The sequence below is a fragment of the Cavia porcellus genome, unplaced genomic scaffold, assembly GCF_034190915.1.
Source record: "Cavia porcellus strain 051 isolate PalLab524CR breed Dunkin Hartley unplaced genomic scaffold, mCavPor4.1 scaffold_6, whole genome shotgun sequence".
NCBI classification, from domain to species: Eukaryota; Metazoa; Chordata; class Mammalia; order Rodentia; family Caviidae; genus Cavia; species Cavia porcellus.
The window spans coordinates 21,898,452-21,925,569 of NW_026947489.1; the positions used below are offsets into that span (position 1 = coordinate 21,898,452).

The 27,118-nt window shown below is 50.7% G+C and overlaps 1 protein-coding gene across 4 annotated transcripts in view; it reads left to right on the forward strand.

Annotated features, from left to right (window-relative positions):
• The window catches only part of Znf710 (zinc finger protein 710), a 61,837-nt gene that overhangs the window by 20,722 nt on the left and 13,997 nt on the right, over positions 1–27,118 (forward strand). Inside the window, exon 2 of one of the 4 annotated variants that reach the window (XM_063250050.1) lies at positions 1,448–1,555. The exons of the other annotated variants lie outside the window; for them this stretch is intronic. The gene's annotated coding sequence lies outside the window, so the exon portion shown is untranslated. The remainder of the gene's footprint in view (positions 1–1,447; positions 1,556–27,118) is intronic. 4 annotated transcript variants of the gene reach the window in all.

The window sequence follows — 27,118 nt, forward strand, 5'->3', positions numbered from 1 at the left end:
TCTTCTAAATTGCTATTGGGTCAAGAAAGAAATAAAGAATCTACTGACAAATATTTAGAAAAGCATTGAAACCAGAATGCCACATAACCAAACCTGTGGGAGACAGCTGGCACTGTTCTCATAGCCTTAAATGCTTTTATTATTAAAAAGGGAGAGAGAAAAAGAATAAGCCAGCATTCATTCTGAGATCTTTTAAAAAAAAAGAGAATAAAAACAGCCCCTATGGGAAAAGAGAGAGAGAAAAAAAACATTAAAGATACAGGCAGAAATAAATGAATTAGAAAACAGAAACACAGTGAAATTAGCAAATATATCCAAGAGCTGATTCTGTTTTCAAACAAACAATAAAGTAGACTAACCTCTGGCAAACCCATTTGAGAAATAAAGGGGATAAAGAAAACAATAGGAATGAGGAAAGGGGACATCGCCATAGATTGAGAAGAGATTTTTAAGACAAAATTTATGCATAGGCAGCCTAAATTTGAAAATCTTAATAACATGCATGCTTTCCTGAAAACATATGTTGCTAATTGAGTGGGAAATGTGATCCTTAATTGAACCACTACCCTCTCTACCCAAAGACGACACTAGTCCCTAGTGGTTTTGCTGGTTAAATTCAAAATTGATAATATTGATAATATTAATCTTGTCCATGGTTTAGCAAAAGATGGAGAATTCTCTGGCTCATTCTACAAAGCAAAATAAGTGTGATATTAAATATGGCAAAGAGACCATATTAAAGAATGAAAATGAGGGGGCTGGGGATTTAGCTCAGCGGCATAAACGCCTGCATTGCAAGCAGTCAGTCGAGAGTTCGATCCCTGGTACTGATAACAAAGGAAAAAGACCAAAAAAAAAAAGAAAAGAAAATGCTAGGTAGGAAACAGAATTCAGTAATATATTAAATAAGTTATCCAGCATAACCCAGTGGGCCAAGAAGGGAAGAAGAGTCCATATTAGGAAAGCTTAATATAGTAACTACATCATGCTAAGAGTTGAAAAAGTAAAACCATATTAACTCCAACATATGTAGGGGGAGAGTGGTTAAATCGACCAGTTTACCTAACCAGTATGCCAAAAAAGGAACACTAGGATGCACTCTTAGTATGATTAAGAATATCTATTTCAAGCCAATAGCCAAGGTTATAAATAACTAATAAACACTAGAGGCATTCCTGTTGAAACCAGTAACACAATAAAGGGGCCTGCCATCACTATTAACATTGCTTTTGAATTTTAGTCAGCACAGTAATTTTTTTTTCTTTTTTTGAGACAGGGGGTCTCACTAAGTCTTTACTATGGCTCAGCTCAAACTTGCAATCCTCCTGCCTCAGCCTCCCGGAGTGCTAGGATTACAGGCCTGTACCCTGATGCCCAGTCAGTACAGTACTATTGAGACAGAAATATGCCAAGGTCCTATGTGGTTTTTTTGTTTTTCTTTTTTTAGTCAAGAATTTTGCTGGAAGACAATGTGAGTGGACAGTACAATTAGCATGTGAATGCCTGACCCAAAGGAAATGCTACATAGTAAGCTCACAGTGAGGTGAGCGACCAGGTCAGTTCACTGCATGACAAGCACTTTGCTGAGTTAGTGTTTGTTGCCTGTGACAGCGAAGGTGGAATGTCACCTGGGGGCCTGGGGGGCCAATCCCCACACTTGCGGCTGTGTCTGGTTGGGACGTGGAGTCTCCCCTTGGTCTGTGTCTGTCTCTTGCACCTTCCTTCTGGGCGCTGCTCCCCTGCCCTGCTTCCCACTCACTGAACCAGGTGTCTTTATTTTGCCTTCCACCGTAGTATTCCTGCCTTGTAGCCAGCAAGCAGGCCGTGGACTGAATCCCCTAAAAAACTCTCCTTGGGCACCAGGTATTGTGTCTCAGTGCTAGGAAAGCTGGCTTATACATTGAGTATATTGAAGTGTTACTTTTTGAATAAGTAAATGGATACTATATATATATTTTTTTATTTTTTTTTTTTTGAGACAAGATCTTGTTATGTGTTCTAAATTGGCCTTGAACTCACAGTGATCCTCCTGAGTCCATGAGTACTAGGATTATAGGCCTGATTTCTTTTTTTTCTTTGTCTTTTGTGACAGGGTCTTGCTATGCAGTTCAGGCTGACTTTGAGCTCATTTGTACCCAGGCTGGTCTCAAACTTGCAACAATCTTTCTGCCTCAGCCTCCCCAGTGCTGGGATTACAGGCGTGAGCTACCACATCCTCTTTTTTTCTTTTATTAATTTATTTACATGCTTATTTTTGTATTACTGGAGGATCGAACCTAGGGAGCTCTGAACTATAATCCCAACTCCTTTTAATTTTATTTTGAGATAGGGTTTAAGTTGTCCATCCTGGGCTATAATTACGATTCTTCTGCCACTGTGTCTTTTACCTTTTAAATCTAAAAAGACTTTTCTCAAGGATTTATTATGAAAGAATTTTAAATATTTAGAGAAGTAGAGAAACATATTACTGTAAATATCTATACACTCACAGCCTAATTGGCCCATTCCACCGAAACATAGTTATAATAGATGCTAACGCTTGCTATGTCTGCTTCATCTAGACATGCATATATTGTTTTCCTGAACCTTTTTTGAAATACAAAGTTAACTTTTTTCTTTAATGAAAAAGACATTATTAGAGAAGAAGCAAGGCTTTTATCATAGTGTTTGAAAGTAAGTTACTTGGCTAACTTAATGAATCTTACACCAGGGATATAGCTCAGCAGCATTAGTGCTGCCTGACAAGTACAAGGTCCTGAGTTCAGTTTCCAGTTTCAAAAAATATCCTGAATCATGTTGAAGACATTTGTGCAACACACATCCCTCTTTCCTAAATAGTTCAGCAAGTGAATCCTAAATCACCCAAGTTCAGCAGTCTCTGCAGAGGGTGTGGAAAGCTGCTGTGTGTACCCTGGTCCAGAAGGACCCCTGTGGATTGTCCTTGTCTTTGAGAAACAAACTGCGTAGGTCCTTATTCAGCCCAGGTGTCTGACACTGCGGAGTCCCACGGTACTGGCCTTTCCTTTATGTGTGCATGGTGCATAGAGGTGACTGCCTGGGCAGCAGGGACAATTTGGGAGCGGTCTAGCTGTGACCATGACATAGGCGACTGATTATGGACACGTAATGTGGGGAATTGCTCTGGCATCCAGGGAAGGAAAAATAGATGGCTCACTCAGTGATCAAAACCAGGTGAGGAGCATGTATGAGGAGCACCCGGGAAGAACTAATGCAAAGAGTAATGGGTTAGTGTAAAAAGGTCTTTGTTATTTTCCCTCTGTCCCCTTCAGCCTCTTCAAATGGGTGACTTGAGTAATTTTATGAGAAAGAGCTGTTTCTACCCACTTCACCAGGTTATGAGGTCATGGCAAGGCAAGACTCCACTCTGTTTATTGCTGTTACTATGTTCCCCGTGCCAGCCCCACGCCTGGCACATCATGGACATAATAAACAGGAGCATTGGACAGGTGCCCACTGGGAAACTTCTTGCAGGGGCTTGACATTTGCAAAGAGCTTCCCCCGACTGGGCTCACAGAGGAAGGGCACAGGCCTGGTGTGTGTCGTGGGCAGAGCCTTTACAGGGTGGTCAGCTCTCCTGCTACAAGAGGGGTGGCCTCAGCAAGGGCTGGGGGCCAGATTAGCCATCCAGCATCAGTAAGGGGCAGGACATGTGGCCCAGTGGCCAGTGTGTGCTTAGCATGCCTAAAGCCCTGGGTTCAGTCCCCACCACACGCACATGTACATATACACACATATGCACCTATCATCACAAGGGCAGATAGTACCATGGGACATAAACAAACTCCAGCTCAGTTGGGAACAGGTTTTATGTCACTCTTGGACTTTCACCCCTGATAATAATGATCACAGGCAGTTATTATTAGCGAGTGCTGACTCAGCAGAGACCAGCCCAGGTCATTCCTCTTCATTTTCACAACAACTCTTAGCATCTTCTTTTTATAAAGGAGGGAGAACAAACTGAAGCACAGAGCAAACAGCGGGCAAAGTCTTGGTTTTACCAAGGTGGCAGCTGGCATTTGCCTAGGGCTCACAACAGGCTAGGCACCCCCTGGCTGCAGGCTCAGAATAGAGCCTCCTAGCTTTCAAGCAACCCATGGGCATGAAGACAAGCAGGCCCAGCCGGGTGGGGGCTGTGAGGCCACCTTCCTAACAGGAAGGAAGAGCCCGCGGAAAAGGGCACTCCCTCTGAGCTCCATGAGATGCCCAGATTTATAAAAATTGTTGAATGTGTTTGGTAATGAAAGGATACTGACTATGGTGGAAGGCGTATTTGGTGGTGGGGGTTTTTTTTTTTTTTTCCCCCTTTTATTTTAAAGTAAGCATTTGAATTTGTGGCGCAAGCTCCTATGACAAGGTCACAGATCTGACATTTGGTAGTGATGGTTTTCCTCATAAATTAGAATGGTAGTCATGCACGGAATTGCATGAAAAAGAACACAAAAGCCACGAGTATAGGGACCTGTTATAGACTCTGGGGGTTGGAATGTACCTCAGGGATCAAGGATTCAGTTTAGATCACCCACCTGAGAGCTTCAGAGATGCCACCCTGGACCTGCTAAACCAGAACCTGCATTTTAACAAGACCCCTGGGTGAGTCCTGCACACATGGGAAAAGCAACGCTCTCCTGTCCTTCCACTCTGTCTCTGGGGAGGAAATCAGACCAGAGCGTTTAAGTGATCATACCTGAGGACACGCAGGAAATTCTAGAAAGCAGAACTCTGTTCTCAATCTAGATAGTTCTGTTTGGGTTTGTTTTCCCAGTACCAAGTCTCCTGAATCACCAGCTGACCCATCCTGATAGAAGCAGGTCATCTGCAATGGTCACACCACTTACCATCCCTGTTGGGGAGCTTATTAAAATGCAGTTGATGGGTGAGCACCTGGTTCCCTGGGTCTGAGGGGACTCAGGTGTCTGCCTCTGAAAAGACCCTCTGGTAGTTCCTACACACCAGGATTGCTGTGGCCAAACATGACCTGTTAACAGTGGCATTTTCTTCTGAGATGAAACCTGCAGATGCTTGGATAAGTGTGAACCACAGAGGAACCCAGAGGAGTGATGGCAAATTTTGGGCTGCAGATAGAGCATTTGGGAACTTGTCATTGACAGAGTGTCCTCTTCAGACCTCAGCTCCATGGAGCTCATCAGGCCACAAGGAGTTGGGTGTAAGTTTCAACACTTAAGAAACTTAAATGTATTATTTTCTGAGAAGAAGAGAGGCAGGTAAGATGACCTTTGAAAATTAAACTTCCCACAAAAGGATGAGGAGTAAGGGCCAGGGGTACAACTCAGTGGTAGAGCACTTGCCTAGTTTTGTGGGCCCTTGCATTCCATCCCTAGCACTACTTTTTAAAAATAGTGACTTTTCTGTTTTTTGTTTTGTTTTGTTTTGTTTTTTTTGTCTTTTTCGTTTTTATCGGTACCAGGGATCGAACTCACGACTGCCTGCTTACAAGGCAGGTGCTCATGCCGCTGAGCTAAATCCCCAGCCCCAAATAGTGACTTTAAGATAGAGACTCACCATATACCCCAGGCCGGTCTATGGTGATCTTTCTGCCTCAGCCTTCTGAATGTCAGGATTACAGGTGTGCACCAGCATGCCTGGCTAAAAAATAGCTACGATTTAAGGAAAGAGGGTAGCAGGTGGCTGTTATCTCAGCACTCTTGGAGGCTGAGGCAAGTATCACAATTTGTAGCCCAGCCTGGGGGCCTATGGATGTAGCTCAAAAGTCCTGGGTTCTTTTACAGTATCAGTGAATGAAAACAAAAAGTGACAAGAATGTGTTTTTGAACCCAAAATGCATGTCTAAGAAAGGGCAAATTTGAGAGTCTTCTTCCTTGTGATTAGAATTTTCATGTAAAAGGAAATGTCTGCATTTTAATATCTTTAATTTGTAAATGCTCTTGTTTATTTTTAAGCCAGTGCTACACAAAAGTACAGGCCACAGACAAGTGTTCTGTGCAGGGTCACCCAGCCAAAAAGGGCCAAGCACAGATACTGCATATGACAGTTAGAAATTTTAGTTTGGTACTGTTGCAGTCATCCAAATAGAGGATCTGTAGTTGCTTTGCTTGTTTGTTCCTGGCCTCAAGCTCTTGGCCATCCTCCTGCCACAGCCTCCGGGATTTTAGGCATATGCCACTGCACCCAGCCTGTGGCTGCTTCCTCAGGACCACCGTACTTGTTAGGTCTGCCAGGAACTGGATATGTATAACTGTCTTAGCAGAGCATTCGAGAGCACTGAGGGTGTGAGAAATGGTGAAAGTTCTTCCACCCTGCACTCCAGATGCCGGCAGGCCCCTTTGTACAGAAGGACTTGGCTCCCAACCACCCACTAGATGTTGAGCCTTTCCACCTTGTCACATAGACGTTCTTTGAACTCTGATCACAGAACCCAGCACTCTGGAGCAAGGTGGCTTAAAAGATGGCTGAGTCCTGCCAAGCCTGGGTCTGGAAACATGGGTGCTGCCAGCAGTGTAGCCTTGACCACTAGCTTTCCTTCCCTGTGCTTCAGACATTAGGACTAGGAGAGGCAGTTCCGCCTGGAGCTCCTGTGTGAGAGGCAGAGGAGATAACACAAGGAAGAGGCTGCCCACCCTGTCTGTGCTCAGGAAAAGGAGGATTCTTTGTGTTTCGTCTGTGTTATTTCAAAAAGTGGATTTGCAGGAAGTTGCCAGCAGCCCTCTCTGTTTGCAAATTCCTGTGAGTATGTGTTCTATGCCCATGTGGTAGTGGCAGCGGAGGTTGTCAGGAAGCAGCTGCCAGTTTCCTGCTGATTAACCCAGTTCCTGGAGGGCCCTCCTAACATCGAGAGGCCTGGCCTGGCCTGGCCGCTTGGCTCCTCTCAGGCCTCCACCTCCCCGGTTGCTGTCCTCGCCCTTCGGAGAGTCCTGCCTACCTCCCAGGGCCCAGGCCTCCCTCTCAATCAAGCCTGGAGAGCTTTGTTGTGTTCCTAGGTGGGGCACCTGGCCTCCAGCTGCCTGGGTTTGCCTGCAGGTGCACTTCCTTTGCACACCTGGCACTAGGGCTCTTAAACTGCCTGTCTATTTGCCCCCAGGTTGGGCCTAACAGATTTGGATCATTTGAATTGAAGCCCTTGGAGGCGGTGTTGCCAGTGACCTGGGCCTACTTGGAGGAGGAGGACACAAGTCCAGCTGCTAGTGGAAGGGGGTTTTGGCCAGGGGGAGAGGCCCATGCAGCACTGAGATTAGGGGGTTCCTGGCTGTCTCTGGGGTCTTGAATGAAGAAACAGGTAAAGAAAGCAGCAGCATTGCTGAGGAGGACCTCTCTGAGAGGCCCAGCTGGCCCGGCCATGGCTGTGGTGTCTGCCTGAATCCACTGTGATCCACTGTGATGTGTGGTCTGGTATGGGAAGAGAGATGAGCCGTGGGTTTGGTTGCCAACCCCACAGTTCTCAGGCTTCAAGGAGCCAGTGATGTGCTGTGGCTTCCTGCCGCCTCACGCACCCCGAAGCTCAGGATGTGGAATGGCCCACAGCACCAGGGCACCAGGCACATCTCCAGGGCATGCTAGGCCTTAGCAGCAGCTTTCGGCAAGCACAGCCAGGGCTTCTCAGACAGGCTAGGACCTGCTTGTGTCGGGCATCTGGCACACACGTCTCTGCAGCATCAGGTCCAGCTCCTCAGCTAGGGGAAGCCTGCATGTCCTGATACCTGGTAGCTGAGTCAACAACACAGGGAAGAGTATTTAGATAGCAAACAGCAAAACAGCAGCTGGGCCAGCCCACTGCCTCCTTCCTCCTGCCTTGCCAGCCAGAATGTCCTCTGCTAAGGTCAGCCAAGACTGGCTACAGAGTATTCAGGGCAGGTGCAGGATGAAAATGTGGGCTGCATGTTTGGAAATGAGTAAGAATTGTAGGATGGTGACTGCGGAGCATGAAACCAAGCGGGGCCCTTCCGAGCGTCCCTGCGTAGGCTTTGTGACGCATTGGTACTGCTGAGATAGCACTATTGGCCTCACTTGGGCACGAGAGGGATGCGCCCTGCAAAGCAGGTGCTGGGTCCCAGGCCCCCTGTCCCAAGGGCTGGGGTGGCCTCCACTTCCAAGCAAAAGGAGCTTCAGTTTCTTTTTGTTCTCCACCTTGTTTTCCCTGTCTTTGTAAACTCCACAAGCTTTGAGGTACCCTGCCTCCCGTTCTGCTTCTTCCCCTCCACCCTTGCCACTTTCCCTTCCCCCCATTTCTCTCTTCCTCTTTCCACTGCTTTTATCTGGGGGAAAACCCTTTACCCCCTTACCAGATTGATGTGTAACATTTCCCACCCATTCATCCAGTGCTACTTGATCTTAATGTGCCTTTGAATGGCACCAGGCTGGGGCTCCTTGGGTTTCTGAAAACTCTCTGAAGTGTCTTGAGCCAATGTCTTCCCTGCTGGGGGACAAGGGATGTCCCTTCAGTGGCCTCTGGCTCTGTCCAGATGGTCTTTGCCCATTGGGAGCCTGGAATGGATTCTCATTGTTAGTGATGTCACTCACCACCTCCTCCCCATATTCAGCTGTCAGCCTTACTGGTCTCAGGAAAGAAAGCCTGCTCCCTAGTGACACCCACGAGCTCTGGTGACAGCATGGAGCTGGCCGTCGGTTCCCAGAGACAGCAGCCTCTGCAGACCTCAAGCAGAGCAGAGCGTGTGAAGGGTTAAGCAGCTAAAGATAAAGCCCCCAGGCACTGTCCTAGCCCCTTTCCCCTACCTCCACCCAAGAAGCTTCCTGAGCAGGCAAGTGTAATACCAGCAGAGTGGAAGGCTGAAGCAGGAAGATCTAAGTTCCTGGGCAATTTAGGGGGGCTGAGGGCATCTCTCAGTGGTAGAACACTATCTAGCATGCCCAAGCCCAGGGGTTCAGCCCTCAGTATTGGAAGAAAAAAAAAGAAAGAAAGCAAAAGTAGGTAACCTTGTTCCTTACAACCTTTCTCTCTGGTCTTCCATGTGGCCTTCAGGCCACTGCCTGCCTCAGTGACTCCATCTCCAGCCACTGACAGCAGTTCCATGTATCAGGGAAGTCTGCCCCGTAGGGGCTGGGGTTGCTGAAGAGGCTCCAGCTGCCCTGGGAAGCACAGGCCTCCTAGAAGAAGCAGAGCCGCTGGAGGAGGGGAGGGCTCCATCCTCGCACTCCGTCCATCTTCAAGCATTTGAGGGGGTTTTTCACTCTGGTGTCCGAGGTGGGCCCAGCCCAGGGCTGTGGGTGCCAGACCCCACTGCTTTGGGAAGGATGTCAGGGCCGCCTGGCTCCTCAGCCAGATGCGGCAACTTCCCTCTGCAGATCGGATGGAAGGTGACCTCGCCCTGTCAGTAGGTGACTGGGCAGAGGGGAAGTTGGTGAGAGCTGACCCGAGATGGGCCCCTGGAGAGTCAGCTGGGAGGCCCCTTGTTCAGAAGGGGAACCCACAGCCTGGGCACCTGCCAATGCCATCACCGCCACTTGGTGAGGGCGTGATGAGGGCTGAGCCGGGCCTCACGGTGGGAATGAGCATGTGCTTTACAGTTCCTGTCCTCAGGGGAGAACGTGGGCCTTGCTGGCAGCTCCCCCCACCCGACCCTGTCATGGAGGGTTTGCTGTGGACACTGCTTCCAGGGCCTGCAGGGAGGAGCCCCAGAGGGCTGGACACAGATGCAAAGGAGCTGCCAGGGCCTGCCGGTCTGCACACTGTGGCTGTGCCCTGTGCCCTGTGCCCATGGCCTGGCTGGTGTGAGGAGCCATGCCTCTTCACCCAGCGAGCAGTCCTGGCAATCTTCTCGGTCTTCACCCTGGAGGTCACAAGGAAGCACTGTTGTCGGCTGGCTCCTCCTCACACACATGGCTAGCTAGCTTGTTTTCTTTCTTTTTTTCTCTTCTCTCCTTTGTCTTTTGTGGCAATGGATATTGAACCCACAACCTTTTCACTGAGCTACATCATCAGCCCTTCTTAAATCTTTTGAGACAATGTCTTGCTAAAACACTAAATTGCCTAGGCTGGGCTCCAAACTAAAATCCTCTGTCTCAATTTCCCAGAGTGCTGGGGTTACAGGTGTGTATGTCTGAGCTATGAGCATGACTGGCTATGAGCACTGGGGACTGAGGTTGGGAAACAAGCTAAGGGTTGGCCCCATAGACTCAATGTGCTGCAGCTTACCCTCATGGTGTGTTTCCTCTTTTGGGTTAGAGTTAGGCTTAGGGTTAGGAATCAGACTTAAGACCTTGTGCTAAGCTACAGCACCAGGCAGGCATTGTACTGCTGGACTGTATTCCTGACTGTCACACGGTTCTGATATATCATTTGAGAGCAAGTTGCAGCTGGCACAATACTTTTCCCCCACCCCAGTACTTCAGCAGGTATCTTTCAGGAACGAGGATGTTTCCCTTGGGCAACCACAGGAACCATCATCAAACCTAAAAGGTCACTATCATTTGATAACATCACCTGATATATAGTCCTGTTCAAGTTTCTTCAGTTGACCTCCATAAATGTCTTTGTGGTTCTGTCTCGGATCCAGCAAGCCTCGTGCATTGCATTCCGTTGCTTCTTTAGCTTCCTTTAATCCAGGACAGTCCCCCTGCTTTGTGTGGACGGTGGGTGTGACATTGACTCTGAGGAACCCTCGCTTGCCAGCTGTGTTTGTCTGCCCGAATGTAAAGTTTCCATAGTTTTGAAACTTGCCTGAAAACTGCTTCATTGTGTCTAGGAAGGCCCTAAGGCAGAGGATATATACATAGAGTTGGAGGTTCGCCTTTGTTCCCTGCCCGGTGTGAGTCATGGGATGTCCTGTCCGGCTTTGGTAACATTATATTTATAATAATGTTCCACCTGACTGTAAAGATTACCTCACAGCAAGCCTGACCGGTTGGGCAAGTGTTACCTTCGTTTCATGGGACTTTGAGAGCTTGAAGCTATACCTAGGTCCATGGTATTAGGCAGAACTGACCAGAGCCCAGCTCTGTCATACTCTGGGCATGTGTCCTGCAGTGGCCGCTAGGAAATCTGGACGCAGTTGCCCCAAGACGGGATAAGTTGCAGGGTAGGCCATTTGCCAGTCCTGAGCCCAGCATACTTTCCTGAGTCTGGAAATTGTTTTCTGAGACAGGATCTCACTATATAATCCAGCCTGGCCTCGAACTTGATCCAATCCTTGCGCCACTCTGCCAGCTCCTGTGTCTGGGAATACTGAATGTGATAGTCGACTCCAAGTTGTAGTCCTGAGCTTCTGTGCTAAAGTGAGGGACAGCGCTGTTGGAGCTGCTTACCTCGGCACAAATGGCCCCAAACTGCCATTTGGTCATGTTTGCCCTGCACCCTGTCCTGTGCCAAGCCTGTCACACCCCTCCTATCTCTCTCCTTCTCCTTTGGATTTGCCACTTGCATCTGCCTAGGTCCAGGAAGCCAGAAAACCATGCTCATTAGAATTGAGCACCAGTCTGTGAGCCCAGGGTGCCTGGGATATGGAAGTCTCTCTTTGGGACACCGATATGAGATTTAATGCTGGTGTCCTTAGCTTTGGTGTGCTCTGGTCGGGGAGGAGGAGGCTGCCAGAGAATGGACATCAGACAAGTGGGATGTCGCCGTTTAAAATGTGTTCACAGTTGCATACAGCGCAAGTGACTAGTGAGGAAAGCAGTTGGGATGTGTGTGCGTCCATGCTCGAGCGTGCATATGTGTGTGCGCCAGTGCAAGTGCCAGAGCAGCAGGGCACTTGGGCACAGTGACCACTAATGCTAAATGAGCATGCAAGCTCAGCCTGGGACTTGTGAGGTAGCCCAGACCTCAGGACTGTGTGCTGTTTCCTGCTTGCCTCATTGGTTGTCACTCAGAAGTCGGCTGTGTCACTATTACACACCCCTGGACCCTGCATGAGAGCTGTGGCAACCGCAGGGATCCAGTCCGTGGGTTCCCTCGTCCTGGGGAGGTGTCTCTGGCGCTCCTGGCTTGTCGTTAGAGCCACTTGCCCCTGCTCTGCAGGTCTCCCCAAGCTCTGTCCCCTCCTGTCTGGTTCACCTAACGTTACCGCCTTGGGCAGGAGCTTCTTGAATTCTACCCAGTCATTACCCAAAGCCTTTGCACTGAACTACACCCCCACCCCTTTTTAATATTTTGAGACAAGGTTTTGCTGAATTGCCCAAACTGGGCCTGAATTTTGATCCTCCTGCCTCAGCCTTCCAGAGTCCCAGGATTGTAGACATGTACCACCACCCTTGGCTCTACCTGCTCACTCTTGAGGAAATCGTTACACCACCTCAATGCTAATAGGATAAGCAGCAGGCCTACCCTACTTGACCCCTACCCCAGCCTCTGAGCAGTCACATTGCCAGGGCCGTTAGTCCCTCCTTCCTGCAGCTCACCTAGATGTTGGAAAGAATTATATTTCTCCTGCTGCTTGATTTAGCAGCTTCGGCAGTATGTGTTGCCTCTATAGTCCTCTGGGTAAGGATTTCTCTCTCACCACCTATCATTTCCCCTTTCCTACTAATATTGTGAAATCACAATTTTGGGTTACATCCGTGGCATAAATACTGTTCATTGCTGGGCTAGCACTGAATATAATAACTTCTTGTAGAAAAAAAGGGTTAATTGTCTCTGCAGTTCTCACCATACTATTTTTCTCTATGCCTATCTCTGATTCTTCTCAATAAACATCGTCCAGGAAAATCTATCAGTATTGTATCTATCAGTTAATTGATCAGCAATGTTTTTTTTCTAGACACCAGTTATCTCATCAGTGATATTCTTTGAGGCTTTCTCAAGTAGACATGTAGGTCACTTTCATACATTAAAATAACTCCAGGGGCCTCTTCTGAAAAAGCTTCCTGATCACCACTTCCTCAGAACAGCCTCCTCTGGGCTCCTCCTAATGGGTTCCTTTTCCAACACAGCCTTTTGCACAGTCAGTTGTAACTGCCTGTCTTCTTACCTGTTGCTTCTACTACCCCCAAAGTTTCTGAAATTATGGCTGGTTTGTATTTACCCTGTTGCCCAGGAATACACAAGAGCTGGCTGGCACAGAAAGAACAGTTGCTCAATAAGCTTTTTTTTTTTTTTTTTTTTTTTTTTTTTGGTGGGTGGGTCTTTTGAGACTTGAGTTTCAGGTTCGGCTGGCTTTGAATCATTTTGTAGTCCAGGCTGGCCTTGAACTTGCAATGATCCCCCTGCCTCAATCTCCTGAGTGCTGGGGTTACAGGCCTGCACCACCAGGCCCGGCTCAGTATTTGTTGCAATGTGCGTACTTCCAATTGAACTGCAAGGATGAGAAGGGCTGCAGGTGGTGCTGCTGACTTTCTTCTCTGTTCTGCTAGTATTTGACTCCTGGCCCTTGTCTCCAGCTTCCTGGTGGGGTTTAGAGGCCTTTCTGGGGGTTGTTCCAACTGGTTATCATCTTTCCCACAAAGCTGGGGCCCCTTTCCCTGATCCGTTGTGCCCCCCCCACACACACACCAGCTGGGCCTCAGGCGTCTCAGTCCCCATTGGTCTACACTGCTGAGCTCCCCATCAGCTGAGGCTCCACAGTGGAGGAAGGCTGAGCCGAGCTCAATCAATCAATCAATAAACCAATCAGTCTTCCTCCCGCAGCCTCTCTGCTCCCAGGCACTTCTCATTATCTGGCTCATGGGCAATCAGAAGGAACAACAGCCTCCATGGAAAGGTGACCCCATTGGAGGCCTTGTCATGACACACTGGGTCCTGAGAGACAGGAGAGGTCAGAGAAGGCAAGACAAAGAAGGGAGAGGTGAGGCCCATTTACTTACCATCTCAGAGGGATTCTGGGAGACATCTGGTCCCAAGTCAGAGAGCTGTCCCCCAAAACTGAGCCCTAGCACGCTCCACTCCAGTGTGCCCCGTGACCCCTGTCGGGAGGCAGGAAAGAGGAAGGCAGCCAGTGGCCGACCAGGCTGCCTGGCTGCTTGCAGTCTCAGCCAACCCAGGAAGGTGCTGCTCTGTGTTGTCAGAGCAAGCCTCAGTGTCCCCAGGGGCCTGTCGAGTACTCTGACCTGACAGTCATTAGCTGGCAGGAAGACTGTCCCACTGCCCTCACCCTCCTGGATCGAGGACTCCGCCTGATCAGGCTCTTTTGGAGAAGTCCCTCGAGCAGGAGTCGGAGGACCAGGTCCCAGGGCTGAGATGTCATTCATTCCACACCTCTGCTGTGTGCACAGAAGGTGGCCTAGGTAGACACAGCCCAGCAGAGTGAGTCAACAAGCCATCCATCTCCAGTGTCATGGGTACCCCTGCCTGGGTCTCATACCCTTGTGGGGAACAGAGCAGCCTGCCAGGCCTAAAGCTCTGGTGCGCTGCGCACCCGGGACTACAGGGGACAGGGCCAGGGCAGGGGCAGCTGACCCTGAAATAAAGCTGATGGCCACCAGCCCAAGGCACCCTGGCAAGGGAACGCCGTTCTTGGGGATGTCATGAGTTTTGGGGGGAAGCCTTGCCAGCAGTTCTTTGATGTTTCTCTAGTGGAGCCGAGTTTATTTTTTGTACTTTGAGAAATTAACTTGCAGTTCTCAGCCTCTCCCTCCGCAGAAAGGAGAGAAGGAGAAAAGAAGAAAGGGTTTGCATTGTCGCCGTGATTGGCACCTCCCGTGAATGAGGGGTCACTGCGCCGGGCTGCTCCTTTTCAAGCGCGCCTCTGCCCTGCACGCTGTATTCAGCCGGAACATTCTTTCTTTGAAAGCTCTGTCTCTCTGTCCCCCCTTTGTGTCTCCGCTCTCCTTCGCTTCACTTTTGCCTTTCATTCTGCACTCGCGACGCCTCCCCCGGGACCGCTCTCTTTTTTCCTCCCTTTTCTTCTTCTTCTATTCAGTATCTCTTTTTTTTTTTTTTTTTCTTCTTTTGCCTCTTTTTAAAATTTCTTTCTTCTTTTCCTTTTGAATAGTGCTTCTGTTTTCAGGGGAAGGGACAAGTAGAGAAGTGGGTGTGTTTGAGGAAGGGAGCCTGTGAGTGCTTTTCTCTGCTTCTGCTCTCAGGGTGCCTGCCCCCCTGTGTGGGACGCCACCGCTCCCCAGCCCCTTGGAGATGGCAGGGTGCGGGCCAGGGGCTCCGCTGTGCTGAGCACCCAGGAGTCACTGGAGAGGTACCCTGCGTGGTGCAGCCAGCACAGTGGCACAGCTGGCCCCAGATATGTCCATGTCTGCCTGGCCCAAGCCAGGCTGATACTGAGGTGAAGGTCAGAGGTCAATTTGGGTCCCCCAAATGCCCTTCTTCTGGAGAAGCCTGGTGTCAGTATTCCCAGCCCAGGGGGCTTGGTAGAGGCCATGAGAGCACTCGCAGGGGCCAAAGGGAAGAAGAGGGGTTCTCATGCGCGTGGCTGTCAGGGCTCGTTCCAGGCCTCACGCGTGGGTGCAGAGGCTGGGCCTGGAGTCGGGGCTGCTGTCCAGTGACAGTGGGCATGGGCTGAGCACAGTGGAGCTCAAGAAGAGAGGCCCTGCCTCTGGGTGGCAGACTGCATTAACACATGCTTTGTGACTGGAACATAAATGTCTGACGCATTAGTCAGAGGGATCTTTAAATGTCACCTGTGAGCTACTGAGAGCATTCGCTCAGGTTTTCCTAAATTATCAAAACATAGCACTTTGGTTCTGTGCTGGCTTTTTTATTGTCCTGTAAGCCTGGAGACAGGAGCCTCTCCCAGGCGCTGGCACGCAGGTCCATCAGGCACGGGAGGCTGGGCACACTCCCTCCATCCGCTGCCCTGGGCTCCTCCTGTGTGCAAGTTCAGTGGACCCCGGGCAGTACCCCTACTTGGTTCAGCCTGAGAGGCTACATCTCACTGTGGAACTAGGGGTGTGTGGTATGTTTCTGCCCAGCTAGGCTGCAGTTTAAACTCTTGTGATCTTCTGTACCTTCATAATCACTGCTTCCTCCCCCTGGAATACTCTTTTTAGTCTGCTTGCTAAAAACTCCTATAAAACCTACAACACCTTATATGGGGCCATCTCCCATTTAACTTCCCATGTAGTTAATCACGCGTCCCTTTTACCCTTCTGAGACTTTCACACTGCAGTTATCAACCTGCTATAGTAAGCAGTCCTCTGTTGTGGCTCTTTGAGGGCAGCCACTGTAATATCTTGTCTCTCTGGATTACCAGGGAGGAGAAATGGTTACCCTCCATGTTCCCTGGGTGCTGAGAGTAAAGGGCTTCAAGGATGGGAGGCATTTGGAGGCAGGACAGGGTGAAGAGGAGAGAAGGTGTGACAGCTGGGTGCCTCAGGGGCCTGGGTGGAGGCTCCCGTGACAGCAGGCACAGGGGTCTCCCTGAGAAGCCCGCTCTAGATGAGAGAGCAGAGAGACCAGCTGGGGAAGGACCAGGTGTGGCCATGCACATCTGTAATCCTGGCACACGGAGACTGAGCAGGAGCAGCAGGACGCCATGAGGTTGAGGCCAGCTAGGACTACATATCTAGACCCCGAGGAGCGAGGAGAGGCACAGATCTGGGAGTGGATGGCTGAGGCTCATGAGCTGAGGGCAGAGGTAACAGACTATGTGTGTGACAGGATGGAGGGGGACCCCAGCATCGGGCCCCCACTGCTCATCCTGGCTGTATCTGTGGGATGCCTGCTAATGGAGCTTGACCCTGCTGGGCCAGGCCTAGCTGGCCACCAGGTTTTTCCAGTTTGTGAGAATAATTTTCCTGACACCCACAAAGGCTGCACCCAGAGGCAGCTTGGCCTAGTGACGGCTGGGGAGTGAGGCTGAGGGCTTTCCATTGTGAGCATTTCCAAGGCCCTTTCCCAAGTGACCAGGGACCGGTCAGTTCCCCTTTAAGAACTGGCACCTGGACTCTGCTCCTCCAGGAACTGGCTGGCTGGCCCCAGGCAATCACCAGGCTAATAATAGTAGTGACACTGGGGCTGCCAGGCTCTGCTTAGGGGCACTTTGCATGATTTAGCTGGGGGGCAGGTGCTGAGGGTACAGCTCCTGGTGGGGAGGAGGAGGCTGGGGCGGCCAGCTCCAGGCCAGACTCCAGGACAGCACTACTGCCACCTGGCTTTCATTTTAATTTAATGTAATTCTTCTGGTGGAACTGGGGTGGGACCCAGGTGCCTACCCCTGAGCTACACCCCAGCTCTGTGTCTTTGAAATCACTGTTATTCTCTCAGGGTATCCATGGGGAAGGGTTCCAGGCCCCACCCACCTTGGAGACAAAACTCTGGGATGCCGGAGTCCCTCATCAAAGTTGCCGTGGTCTTCACAGGTAACCTAGGCTCAGCCTCCCATATACCAGAAATCATCTCCAGACAACTTCCCTCAGATATGGTGTAACCAGCTGTTACACTACTGGTTAGGGAATAACGACAAAAACAAAACAAGGCAAAAAAGCCAGGACAGGTTTGGCTCAGACACAGCCGCCCTGGCCTCACTATATCATGCATGTTGATAACAATGGAACAGTTTTTCAAATATTTTCAAATCCCTCCCCCCAAATATTTTCAGTCTACAGTTGGCTGGTTGAACCCTTGGATGTGGAATCCATGGATGCAGCAGACCAAATGTATTTCTAAGCCTCACAGCTGCTACCCCATCAGTCAGGTCTGCATGGATGCGTGCTGCATGGTTGATGTAGCTAAATGCGATCCTAAAGGAAAGGCCGACCGTGGTGGCTATCACCCCAGCTATTTGCAAGGCTGAGGCAAGACAATCACTTGAGCTCAGGGATTGGATAAAATGGTGAGGCTCAGTCTCGAAGGAAGGAAGGAAGGAAGGAAGGGAGAGGGAGAGAGAGAGCTATTAAAGGCTGCTGTTGTCTCTTGGGACCATACTGAAGGAACAAAGCTCTGGAGTGGGTGTGTCCAGCCTCCGGGGGACCTGGGCTACCCTGAGTGAAAAGGAGCTGTCTTGGGGCCCATACAAAAATATATAACATAGTTAATAAATGACAACTCTGTTTATGTCCATTATAAATTTTATTTTTACTTACTTGGTTGTTTGTTCAGTACTAGGAATGGAATGGTGGAACCCAAGGTCCTGTGTGAAGATAGCTCCTCATCCCTTTTATATATTTTTAAGATTCTGATATGGGATCATACAAAGTTGCCCACACTGGGCTCAAACTTGCAGTCCTCCTGCCTCAGCCTCCCAGATGCTGGGATTGCAGGTGTGTGTCACTTGTAAGTTCTTTTTTATAGGACAGCAGAAGCATGAAACTAGTGGAATAATTTGTTGCTGTGGTGTATCAGCATCTGGTTGTGGCTGAAGCGCATGTGGCTCTGAGTCCCCACATTTTTTGTCTGATTCTACTTGAGTGTTTTGCAAATGAGCACACTGCCAAAGGTGAGGGGATAAGGGGATGAGGGGAAGGGGTGAGCATGAAAGGATCATTTTCTTTCAGGAAGACTGGTTTCATGAAAGTCTAGTAAAGAGACATGGTTGAATTTTTGAGTCAGATGTCTGATTGTAACTCTATACATTTCAAAAATTAACAAATAATAAACCATTTATTTTTCTAATGCTAGAAGTGCTGTATAAGTAATTTTAATAATATCATGAGCAAAACACTATTTGGTGTATTTTTGTAGCTCTGTGCCACAGCTGTTCAGAAACTATTCCAGTTTATTTTAACTTATTAAGTTGTTTTATGAAATAACACAAGCCTAAATCTAATAGTAAGAAAATCTACACAAGCAAGAAAATTACAGGCATGCACCAACCATGGTGGTGCACGCCTATAATCCCAGCACTTTAGAGGCTGAGGCAGGATTGCTGCCCAATTTCAAGGCCAGCCTGGGCTACAAAGTGAGCCCTGTCTCAAACAAATTTTTAAAAAAAGAAAGAAAGGAAACCTATGTCTGTGTCACAGCAGTAAATATGGCTTCCCAGGCACACTCACATATAAGTAGGTGAAATCCTGTTACATCCATAATCACTGTGCAGTTTACTAAGTTGCACACATGTGTAACGTCTGACACATTTGGGTTTCAGGTCACCTGATTCTGGTGGGGCAGGAGGTGGAAACTGCACAGCACCCTCCCCTACAGTGTTTGTCACCTGTGTTGTCACTTGAGTCCCCATACTTGAGTCATGAAAAATAAAGTGGCGATGTTACTACCAACCACACCCTGCGGCTGGGACTGATGCACTACACTTAGAGTTGGCACAGCTGGGGCAGTAACCCAGGGCAGCCGACCTGGCTGCTGTCGCTAGCAGGGGAAGAGCAGCACAGGCAAGGGCAGAGCAGGGCCTGGAGGATCTAGTGACGCAGGCCAGGCCCAGGGAGGAGCACGGCCCTCACCTCTTGAAGCTTTCTGGGCTCTTCAGTTTGAGGCCTGGGGTCAGCAGGAGGTGAGGGTAGGGGCTCATAATTTTGGGCCTTGCTGCCTGCCCTCGTGGCACCCAGCCAGGCTGTTTGCTGAGGACTGGGCAATCCCAGCTAGCTGCTGGGGTGACCGAGCCAGTATCCTGTGACTCCCAGGCAAAAATGCCCAGCAACCCAGGGTTTTGGGATTCACTGAGGAATGTGGCCTTTGGGGGCTTTGAGCCTGAGTGAGTCATAAAATTTCAGAAGAGAGACAGCACCTGTGCCCTCCCTCCCATTGCACTAAGGTTCAAGGAAGGAGTCCTCATAGCCCCACGAGCACCCTGGCAACTCAGGACTTGCCGTGGGCCAAGAACTTGGGCTTGAACTTTGAGCACTGAGGTCAGTCGCTAACATCTCTCTGTCCCTCCTGGGGCCTGATGTGGCTGGTCTTCTTGTTTCCACCCTCTCACCACTCCTTCGTGGTATGTAGGTAATTTTAGTGATCAGAAGAATATTGCAAATCCTGAGGTGACTCATACTGTGTGTACATACATTGTGATAGTTAAATCAGGAAGAGCCGGGTGTGGTGGTGCACGCCTGGAATCCCAGCATCTGGGAGGCTGAGGCAAAAGGATTGCAAGTTCAAACCCTAACCCTGCCTTAAAATAAAATAAAATGGAATTTTTTCCATAGCACTGAAAAAAAAAAACAAAACAGCTGGGGGTGCCCCGTGTCTCAGCCATGCACACTCACTCGAGTTGCTTATTGAATCTTTCCACTGCCCTACGGGAGGGGCAGCTCCCACTTTACAACTGAGAAAGCAAGGCTCTGAGAGGGAAGCAGCTTGGCCCAGGCTGCACAGCCACGAGGTGGGCAACCTGACTCTTGGCAAAGCCAGAGGCACACTCTGCCCCACTCGAGCTGCCCAGGTGCCCTCAGACCCCATAGCACAGAGTCATGAGGAAACCCCAAAACCTCTAGGGAAGGCCAGCAGCTGGTTGTTGGGTGTTGGTCCCTGCCACTGAAATCATTGTGACATTTGGGTCCCATGCGTGTGCTTGCATCTCAGCATGCTGGGCCAGGGTGCCCAGCACCCACCTCCCCGTGCCACTCTCAAGCTCCTAAGGGCCATCCATTGTGATCTAGCTTGAGAGAGGCCAGTTTCTCTCTGGCCGCTTTGGGGACCTGCCGGTGACCATTCTGACCCTTTGCTGCAGGCTCCAGCCGCCTCCTCAACTGTTCTTGGTGAAGGCAAACCCCATCGCCTGGTGGCCTCTTCCGCCTGCCCTTGGCACCCCTGGCCTCCCGTATGCTGTCCCTTTCCATCCGTGCCACGGTTGAGTGTGGACACCTGGACTCCCACCCCTGCTGGGCCCTTGCGGCATGAAGGAAGCTCCATTCACTGCGTCACCCCGCCTGCCGGGGATGACAGCCTGCACGGAGGGCGGCGCGTGGCTGGCGTGTGCGTGTGTACACTGCCAGCCGAGACGGCGCACCCGCCGTCCCTCCCCCAGACAGCGGCGGTGTTACGTGAATGAGAGCAGCATCCTCCGTTCCTCTCCTGGCATCCGTCCGGCCGAGCTGGGTGTGTGGGTGACAGCAAAATAAATGTTGATTACAGCGTCGGCTCCGGGAGGCAGTGCCGCCAGGGGCCCTGCGGGGCTGGCAGCTCAGGATGAGTCACGCTGGCTGTGGGGAGGGTGAGAGCGCTGCCTTGGGCGCCGTGTGGCCTGGAGCCCCAGCACGGCTGCTGCCCGCTGTTCCCGTGCGTCCTCTGTTCAGAGGAACGGACCGTTGTCACTGGGGGCATTTGGGGAGAGACTTTCTAGCCTGCAGGCCTCCTCAACCCCACCCAGGCACTGCACCCCAAAGAGCTTTCTCATTAGCTCACAGTGTGCTCAGCCTTCTCTGGGCAGGGGGAGCTCTTAGCCCAGGCCACGGACAGATAGACTGAGGCCCACACAAGCCAGGTGCTAGGGTCAGGTTCAGGCCGTAGTCTGTGCAGCGCTGGCTCTGAGTGTGTCTCCCAGAGCACTGGTCCCTGTGAAAGACTGTTCCTGATGCCTTAAGTTAAAAAAAAAAAAAAAAAAAAAGCATAATTCTTCTGTGCCTTCGTGGTTCTCCACATGTTATGCTCATTGCATCTGCTGTTCTGCACCATTGTTGGTGGCTCTTACTCTTGTCTCTAACCAAGCTGAGTCCTTGGGACATGCGATCTCTGTGTCCCGCCATCACCCAGCCCCTGCTTGGCCCCTGGAGTGGACGACGAGGGAAATGGGAACAGCCGCAAGTCCTCGATGCGCCAGCCTGGCTTTCACGTGCAGTAGTTCCCGTATCTCTGTCATTTTCTGTGAGAGTGTGCACGTGCATGCATTTGTGTGGCACTGGGGATTGGATCTGCCCAAGGCCTTCACACTGAGCTACATCCCCAGCCATTTCATGTATAACTTTTAAAAATTGTTCCTGATTTTTTTTTTGAGACAGAGTCTCACTAAGTTCTCCATATTGGGCTAGAACTTGTGATCCTCCTGCCTCAGCCTCCCACGGTGCAGAATTACAGGTGAATGCCACCACACCTGGCTTATCTCCTTTATCTTAAAAACCATGGAGGTGAGACTTGGCCTCCTGATGCTCAGTAGCCTTGAGCAAATCTTTAGGTCCTCAACTCCTGGACCTGTTTTCTCCTCTGTGAAGTGGGTTTTGTTGCCAGAATGCCATGATCTGTAACATGATCTCATAGGGTCTGTGCCTGTCTCTGCTCAGTATAGACAAAAACACCAAACACCATCACAGCTGTTAGTCACGGGCATGCTCGGCAGGCTCTCTAGCTGGCCTCTGAGTCTAGGTCTTGGGGTTCTGGTGGACAGCAGCCCCACACCTCTGCATGCACAGCAGGGTTCTCAGCAGCAGCCAGATGCCCACAGCCTGTGGGCCCCTCCAGACTCGGGACCCTCTCCTCTGCACGTGACTTCACATTTCTGAGGGGCCTGATACTGTTTTCCACCAGCTGGTCTCTTCTCCCTGTCCTGTGGCGACACTGGGGCCACAGCCATAATCGGCTTGCTTTATTTGCTCTGGTAAATCTGTTCCCAGCCTTTGTTTCTCCTGTCATTTATGCTCACTCGAGATTAAACACAGCCATGGAGAAGGCGGGAGGAGGCTGGGCAAGGACAGAGGTGCAGGGAGGAAGAACCAGAGCGCAGTCAGCTCAGGCCTTACCTGTGCTTCTCGGTCTCCAAGCCTCGGCGTGCTCATCTGCAAAGTGAACATTGAAATGCCGTACCGGGGCCTCAGTAAACGATGGCTAGAAGGGGACTACAAAGAGCAGACAGTGCTTCATTCTGCCTTCAGCAGGACCCATGGAGGACCTAGAGCTGTGCTCCCCCTCCTGGGCAGCTGAAGACCAGTAAAGAGGGCTTTGAGGTGGGGTGGAGTGGGACCCAGGCCCTGCGAATGCTAGGCAAGAACTCTGCCCAGAGCTACACCCTCCGCCCTCAAGATTCTGCAGAACTGAAAATTCCCACTACGTTTGGATGGAAAATCTGCTCCCACTTGCCTCAGTCTGGTCTCAGTCACAAGGCTAAGTGGGCTGCAGAGGAAGGCCTGGTTAGGTTTCCCTGCACCTCGGGGAATTCCTGCCTCAGCAGCACTGTGGGGGATTTTAGGGGCTGGCTTAAGCTCTACCCTGAGTTTTGGCTTCTTCCTTAACTTGACCTTTGGGGAGCCCAGCACCTCACTCTCAATGGAGTGAGCCTTCCTGTACACACCTGTCATCTGTATGTGGTTACATCCCCAGCCCGTATTAATTTTTTCATTTTGTTTTGTTTGAGATACACTCAACTATGTAGCCCAGGTTGCTCTTGAACTTGAGGTGATCCTCTTGCCTCAGCCTCCTAGGTGCTGGGGTAATTTTGCATTTTGAGACATTCATTAAGTTGCACAGGCTAGGTTCAAACTTGGAATCTGCCTGCCTCAGCTTTCCAAAGTACATTATAGGCATGTGCCACCAAGTCTGACTATGTGTTTTCTTTCTTCCTTCTACTGCTCAGGTCAACAGGAAAGCTCCGTCGTGGTGGGCAAGGAGTGTGTTCCGCCCTGCACTGTGGGGACTCAGACCCTTAGAGAGGCCCCAAGAGAAAGGAGGCCAGGGCTGATGGAATAGGCTCTTTCCCTTTTTTATTTTTAAGCAAGAGGTAAATAAATGTCACTCTGGGATGACAAGAGAACGTTGAAGGAGATAAAAGGACAGTGAAAGATAGTGAGAGGCCAGAAGCAAAGGACATGGGGCGATTTGGGCTCTCCCCTGCGATGCACAGAGAGATGAAAGAGGAAAGAGATGCGATGGGATCGCAGGACCAAGTGGCAGAGCAGAAGATGGGGTTGCCACGGAAACAGAAGAGGGAGGGATGGAGGGAGAGAAAGACAGGATGAAGCCAGCATGGAGGGCTTAGGAGGGAGGGAGGCAGCTCGAGACAAGACTCAGAGAGGGGGAGGGAAGCCACAAGGACCCAGGTCTGACCTGAGGTTGGCAAAGGAGGAAGATGCCACCCAGAAAGCACCGACTTGCCGAGACCTGACAAGATAGATGGGGCCCTCTCCACCTGCCTGTGGGGACTGCCTCAGTTTCCACAGCTGTAAGACGCCATTGCTACTTTCCACCCCTGCGGTCAGGCCTGTGGGGTGTAGGAGTAGCACAGGCTAGTGCTTTTCCATCAACTGCCGCGCCTTCTGCCACTCCTGATTCTTATCTTTGACCCTTCAAACACAGGAGCCAAGCTGTTGTTTGTTTCTCCCCGTCACATTAAGCTGGTAACTTTGGGGTCCGGCACAGTATTCTTACTTGAGGAACCAAGGTGCTTTTTGCTTCTGGCTTTGGAGGAGAGACAGAGCCTTCCAGACTGGCTAGGGAACCAGAACCAGTCTTGCAGCTCAGGACAGAACCCAGGCCCAGGGTTTCTGCTGAAGCCAGGGGCCTCTCTGCACTCTCTGCCCTACAGATGGCTCTTCTCAAAAAGGCACCTGCTGGGGACACAGGGTGGACAGACAGGCCAGGGTGTTCCCTCAGGGAGTCGGTCATCTAACGGGTGCCAGAGATTAATCAAGTGTTTGCATATACAGATCATTAAGAGACCATCGCAAGTTATAAGGTACAAAAAAGAAACTTGAAGCTGCTCAGAACTTGGGGTGCAAGCCTGGATTAGGGGACTCCAGAAGGGTGAAAACGGGGAAAGGCATTACACACCCACAGGACTGATTGCGTGTGGCCCACAGGGTGGGTGTCACAGGGATTTGGAGCTGGCCTAGTGCTTGTTTTGGTTCACTCTCCCTTGGTGGACACTTTGAGTGAGGGCAAGGGGCAGGCACAGCGCAGGACACTTCAGTGACATCCTGCAGGAGGGTTGAGTGATGGAACTCCTGGCTGCCCACATCCCATGGCCCCCAAACTATGAACCCTAGCATTGCAGGTCATGTGGGGGATCACATGTAGCACAGGGGGAGGAAACACTGGGAGTCAAGAGTTTCTGGGGCAGGGGAGCAGGGGGCCTCAGTTTCCCCTCCTGTAAAATGATGGCCTTGGACAAGAGGGTCTCTGAACATTTCCCAACACCTCAGAGAAGACTGCAGGGCTAGCTTTGAGGACCATAGCCAACGCGGCTCTGGGGAAGGGTCTTCAGGGTAGCAGGTGTCCATCCCTGGCAGTAAAGAGCGTGACCGTGACGTGTCCACCCTGGGTGTGTGCCCGTCAGGCGGGAGGGCCAAGCCATGGCTTTTGGGGAGATCCAGGATGACACAGTCCTGAGCATCAAGGCCTCCCTCTCCATCTCACCCGTTCATCCATGCTTGGTCCCAAGGTGACAACGGTCAGCTGCCTTCCCTCCTCCTCATGCCCATGGCTCCCACTTGTTCCCTCTCTGCCTTGCGTCTTCTCTGAGCTGCAGTCCACATCTGCTGCCAGGGCGATGGGCCTCCTAAACAGATCTAATTAGGAATCAATGTGACTGTACCAGTCTGGGTTCACCAGAGAAGTGGAAGCAAGAGGAGCTACATGTGTAAAGAGGTACATAGATTATTTTAGAAACTGGCTCATGCGATTGCAGGGGCTGGCAGTCTGGGAACTTGGGCAGAGTTTGTAGGTTACACCTGGAGGCAGACTTCCTTCTGGGGAGATGACAGCTGCGTTTGTGAGGACTTGCACTGATCAGATGAGGCCCACCCATGCCTTGGGGGCTCCCTGCGTCACAGAATGGGATTAGTACTTTGAGACCAGTGTTTGGCAAGACCACTGGGCATGGCCACAGGGATGCAGCATGTGACCCAGCATGGGGTGGGCTGCAGCTCCATAGCAGAGCCTTGCCCAGCACACACAAGCCCCTTGTTCCATGCCCAGTATCACAAAAAATAAAATAAAATAGAACTCAGCCATCTAGCATTATTCCTGGGCAGGGAGAGGGGTCCTCGAGATGCCATGGGACATTTCTAGTGCCAAGGAAGGACAGTCCTGGCAGAGGCCCTATCAGCGCAGGGACAGGAGAGGGGCCTGACAGGACGGCCTTCCATCAGGTATGTGCACAGTGCCTCTCAGGCACATGGGGGAGGTTCAGAGACCCTAGCACCATCTCACCTTGGGACCTGGAACCAGTCCCTTCCCTCCTAGACCTGTTTCTGCCCCCCCCCACCTTTTTTTTTCTTGAACAGGGTCTCACTACAGTTCAGGCTGTCCTTGAACTCACAGCAATCCTCCTGCCTCAACCTCCCAAGTGCTGGGATTATAGACCTGCTCCACTATACCTGATATATATATATATATATATATATATATATATATATATATATATATATATGGAATCAAACTCAGGACCTTGTGCTTGCCAGGCAGGCGCTTATGCTGCCAAATTTCCTTATATTTTAAAAAGTAGAAGGTAAGCCACAGTGGCACATACTTGTAGTTCCAGCTACTTAGGAGGCTGAGGCAGGAGAATCACTTTAGCCAAGATATTCAAGGCCCCACTTAAAAATAAATAAGAGGAGAGGGAGCAGCAGAGCCTAGCCACTCTGGCTGCGGGAGCTTCAGTAAATCTGTCCACAGAGAAAAGGGGAAGCTGAGGCAGAGGTCAAATCCAGAGAGGAAGAGACTTGCACACTTCCCCTGAGCTACCCCACCGCACCCCTGGCACCTCTGAGCCCCTGAGCAGAAGCGAGACTGGCAGGGAGCTGCAGCTTGCACAAGCCTTGGACGCTCACTTCCACCTCCTCCTGGGCCCACCTTCCTGTCCACAGGGAGGAGGCAGGGGAAATGGGAGGCCTTGCCGCAGGCAGAGCCCAGAGCCCGGAACTCCCTTTCTCTATGGGCCAAAGGGCAGAGGCAGCTGGAGATGGGCCAGAAGGGGAAGGCAGGTCACCTCCCAAGAGGCTTAAATGTCCCTCACGCCCAGCAGGGTTTTGCAGGCTGATATTTCCCACCCCTGCAAGACCCTGTCAGCCCTGCTCCAGGAGGGCAGGAGCTTTGCTTGACTCCCAAGGTCTACAGAGCCTGATACCTGATAGGTGCTCGGTCAGTGTATGTTAAATTGGTAGCTCTGTTGCAGGATTAGAGCCTGGTGATTCAAGGACAGCATCAAGGGATCAAGGGCAGAACTGGAGGCCCACACCTGTCATCCCAGCACTCTGGGAGGCTGAGGCAGGAGGATCACAAGTTGAGCTGCTTAGCAACCTAGCAGGACCCTGTCTCAGAAATAAAAATGGAAAAGCCCTGGACTCAATACCTAGTACAGGGTGGGGTGGGGAAGCAAACCAGTCCCCGCAGCATGAGCCCTGGTCACTACTGAGTTGTCCTAGTGAGCTGAGACCTTCAGGCTCCAGGGAGTGGTCATCAACCTAAACC